This window comes from Triticum dicoccoides, chromosome 5B (genome assembly GCF_002162155.2).
Source record: "Triticum dicoccoides isolate Atlit2015 ecotype Zavitan chromosome 5B, WEW_v2.0, whole genome shotgun sequence".
Taxonomy (NCBI): domain Eukaryota; kingdom Viridiplantae; phylum Streptophyta; class Magnoliopsida; order Poales; family Poaceae; genus Triticum; species Triticum dicoccoides.
This window is the reverse complement of record NC_041389.1, coordinates 654495624-654500291: the sequence shown is the minus strand read 5'-3', so window position 1 is coordinate 654500291 and position 4668 is coordinate 654495624. Positions and strand designations below refer to the sequence as shown.

General features: G+C 49.7%; 1 pseudogene; it reads right to left on the bottom strand.

Annotated features, from left to right (window-relative positions):
* Positions 1-782: 782 nt before the first annotated feature.
* Positions 783-3402, bottom strand: LOC119312375 (annotated as a pseudogene).
* Between the last annotated feature and the right edge of the window lie 1266 nt (positions 3403-4668).

Sequence of the window (4668 nt, the reverse complement as noted above, 5' to 3'; positions counted from 1 at the left end):
TCTTTGGCCCATCAGAATGAAGAGACAAATCAAAAGATAGCCATATATCTTTGACAAGTGCACCTACGGTGAGATGTTCATGGAGCCTTTGGCTCATCAGAATGTAGAAAAAAAATCCAAAGGAGACGTCCAGAGACTTGGGAAAGGGGACCAAGAAAGAGCCATGTTTCCTTGACATCCGCGGCATATATCATCATATGTCCATGGAGAAGAATATCATGGGAACTTTTTGAGCCCTCTCTCAGCAATTTGAGGTAAGAACTATAAATATCTTACTTCAATACTCCCATGTGCAAAGCGACATTGACCATGCCAGAAGCCAAAGTTATATATGGGGAACATATATAGGATAGCATTTTCAGTTTTGTCCAGTTTCGTTTGATTATAAACATGTTGTGAGAAATAGTTTATCTATGCATGGAGTATGTGATAATCTTGAGAAAACATCAAAAGAGGGATTACATTAATTTTCTTTAGCATAAGTGGGATAGATTATTTGGATTTATATTTTGGCCGATTTCATTTAAGGATACCATGAAAGATCTCTTATAATAGAATTTGCATTTGTTTTACAAGATTGACAAACGTAAAGACAAAAAGGAGCCCGAGGCTATATCCGTTTAGACTTACAAGTCATCTTCATTGGAGCAGTAAAACCAAACCAAAACATTTTACAATCCTGTTTCCATTACATGTCAGACTGGAGTTGGTCAACAGAAAACTGAAATAGAATAAGAATTCCTAGAAGGCGTCACATCATATTGATATAACTAGCAACTACAGAGACACCACAGAACAGTGACTTAATTTGTAGGCATCATGTCCTCCGTCCTCGCACCTTATGCCAGTAGATGTTTTGCACTGTTCGGTGTTGTCTCCACCAGACGATTGATCTCAAAAAAGGACCATTATAATTATCACGAATCTTTTATCATACACTGTACTCTTTTAACTTACATCATATAAGTTGTACAAGTCATGCAGTTGCAATTTTTGGCAAGAACATGGCAGCTCTGTAAGAATGTTACAACTTACCAAACATTGATTTTTGAGAAAAATACAATTGAAAAAATATTATCACTTCAGCTAAGAAGAGCCGCAGCCTTATGAAATCTGAAGCACACTGTCTTCTCTTCAGTTTCTTGATCCTCTGTTCAGCAGATAGGCAAGGGCTCACCGTTCCACTCTTTGAGGCACTCCAGCAGCGCGTCGATGTGCTTGCCTTGGTTCATGGCGGCAAACACCTTGTCCACCTCTTCCCCAGGAGACCGTGTCTTCTCCCCAGTCAAGTACTCAGTCCCAAGCTCCTTGCGCACCAACCTGTAGAGTGGGTACGATCGGCATCCGGTGATACGGTTCTGCTGCGCGGCGGTGCCGTTCTCCACGGAGGTTCGGGCAGCCTCCACCTCCTTTGGTAGCACTGCATGGAGCTCCTGCTCGAACGCGGCAAGCTTTGCAAACACCGATGTCTCCACATTGCGCTCGGCCTCCCCGTTGGCCAAGGCGTGCTCAACGAGAACCGCACGCATCTTCTGCATCAGTGGGTAGTTGGAGCTGCAAGGGTTATCTGCATACGCGAACACCGCCTCGCGGTCGATCGTGAGCAGCAAGTCCTTCTCGCAGAAGCGTGCGTTGTGGAGATGTCCATTGTTGTTGGTGCTCAGTGTCTTCCTGGCCGCCATATTCACACATCTCTTGACGGCATCCTTGATATTCTCCTCGAGGTGACGGAGGTCGATTGCCTGGCACAAGGCGACCATGAATGTAGAGGACATGAGCTTGAGTATATCAATGGCCTCGGCGGTCTTCCTGGAGGAGATGAGACCGAGAGAGTTGACATCTTGGTTGTGTTGCTCAGCGCTTTGGACATGGTTGGTCACCGGGTTGCCTAAAAACTGCAGCTCGGAGCAGTATGAGGCCATGGCAATCTCAGCACCCTTGAACCCATAGTCCAAACTCGGATTGCGCCCGCCGGAGAGGTTGGAAGGCAGACCGTTGTTGTAGAAGTCATTCACCAGCTCTGAGAACTGCGCAAACATGAGCTTGCCGATCGCAGCAATGGCGAGCCTTGTGTTGTCCATGGACACGCCGATAGGTGTGCCCTGGAAGTTCCCACCGTGGATGGCCTTGCCGCGGGAGACGTCGATGAGTGGGTTGTCGTTGACGGAGTTGATCTCCCGCTCGATCGACTTGGTTGCAGCACGGATGACCTCAATCTGGGGCCAAGCCATTGCGGTGATGTGCGGAGCGCATACCTATCTTGCTTTGGCTTCATCAACGGGTCAAGCTCGCCGAGCTTCTTTGTGAGTGCCATGTAGGAGCTTCCTTCAAGGATGTGCTCCATGATGGCGGCGGCCTCGATCTGCCCGGGGTGGTGCTTCAGTTTGTGGGTCAAGTGGTCGGTGTACTCCGGCTTGCCGTTCATGACCTCGCAGAAGACAGCCGATAGAACCTCGGCAAGGAGGCTGAGGATGTTAGCCTCGAAAAGCACCATGGACGCAAGCCCGGAGCCCACTGCCGTGCCGTTCACCATCGCAAGCCCTTCCTTGGGCTGCAACTCAAAGAAGCCATGCTGGATGCCGGCGATCTTGAACGCCTCCGCCGCGTTAACCTTGTTGCCGTCCGGAGCAGTGGCCACGGAGTTTGCCCGACCGGTCACCAGGCCCGCGATATAGGAAAGCGGGACGAGGTCACCCGAGGCGGTGATTGTGCCCCGGAGAGGCAGGCATGGTGTCACGTTGGCGTTGAGAAGCGCAGCGACCGTCTCGAGGATCTCAAAGCGGATGCCGGAGTACCCCTGGAGCAGTGTGTTGACACGGACAAGCATCGCCGCCCTTGTCGCTGCGGCGGGCAGAACGTGGTCGTGGCCACCGGTACCGAAGGCTCCGGCATTAAGAAATCTGAACAGACAAGAAGTGCAAGAAAATAATAAGGTTTCCGGAACTCAGAGGTACAGTTGATCAACAAGTGAAATAAACTACTACTCCTACTAATACATTGGTCGTTTAATTCAATTGGTTCGTACCTGATGAGCTCACGCTGGAGAGCTCCACCCTCCTTGGTCCTCCTATGAGAGGTGGCGCCGAAGCCAGTAGTGACGCCGTAGCTGTCGGTGCCGTTGGCCATGCTGTTCATGACCCAGTCACTGCTCTCCTTGACACGGCCACGGGCGGACTCATCGAGCTCCACCCTGGTGTCGCTGCCGGCGGCCACAGCGGCGACCATGGCGATGGTCAGGCTGGCGCCCTCCATGGTCACCACGGGCCTGCGGTACTCCTCGACCATCCGCTTCACCGCCTCTAGATGGCTCCCGGACAGCTCCTCCGCCGCCTTCCCCCAGTTCAGCGGGTCGGCCCGTGCCGGCTGAGCGACGCACAAGCCATTGGCGTTCTGGAACTCCATCGAGATATGCAAGTAAGTTCTAGGACAAGCTGGGGACCGGGCAGGTGTATGTGTGTGGGTCTGGATAAATTCTGGTAGATGGACTTGCGCTGAAGATCGAGGAGCTCAAATTGCAGATGAAGGTGAGGGAGGCTCTTCTTGGAGAGGAATTGAGGGGGAGGAGGGTTAAGTAGGCAGCAGCTGGGCAGGGTGGGTGTGGGTGGTGTGGTGGGTTGGTGTGGACCTGGCCGGAGGGGGAATCCGCCGGAGGGTGGGTTTGACCCGACTTATTTCGGGGAAGAAGATGGTTGGTGCGGGGTAAGAGAGGTAACCCAGTGTTGTTAATCGCTAATCATGCATGCATGCATCATCTGCATTATTGTGTGGGGTTCTGTTTAAACTTAAGCTAGGTTTTGTTCTCCAAAGCGAGTAGGGTTCTGCCATGCTTCCACTACAGTGGTAATATTTTATTGCGGGTGCGACGAACCCCACATATATCTATCTAAACTCTAGCTTGCACTCCAGTATATATTTTCTAATGCAAGTAGGACAGACAATTACCCTCGTGTTTCACAAACAGTTGTCTTAAAATGAGACGATCCACCCTCAGACCTCACTCCCGCTAGATGGTCAGTCAGTCGTGTACTCATTTTGTTCCCTCAGTGATCCATTGGAAGCTTCATCCAAAGAAAAGGAAACCAGCATTTACTTGTTTCTTCGTGCCACCGTGTGAAAGATACAGTCTCACTTCTTGGTGCACACTTGACTCTGCTCGGTGGACAAGATTCCCCAGAAAAACGGCTGCTGTCCTCTTGAACATCGCCATCGTGAGCACGATCGGAAGCAGAGTGAATTGCAAACCTATGCGTCAATGTGGTAGTTTTTTGCAATTCGCTCTCGCAAGCATGTTTATACATGGCTCGGTCTCGGTGGAAATTATTTCCCTTTTTTTCCTCTATATAAAAAGCAATTTTATTAACCCAAAATGTAGCATGGAAATGATTTCCTGGAAATTGCTTCATTCGCATCGCATACATACAGTCATACACACATGTCAAATTCTTGATTAAGTTAAGGTTCTGTCTATCGGAAATATTGAGCGCACCAAACGGGCGTGCATGGTCTGATATTTGACTTGTTTTGTGAGCAGGTTGATACTTGACTTTGTCCTTGATTGCCAACAATTATTAGTGGTCGATTTCTTTACAGGAACTTCTAACATTGGCCAGAGATCTAGAGGCATGAGTGTGTGCTGAGAATTTTACCAACCATACGGATTTCCTCGGT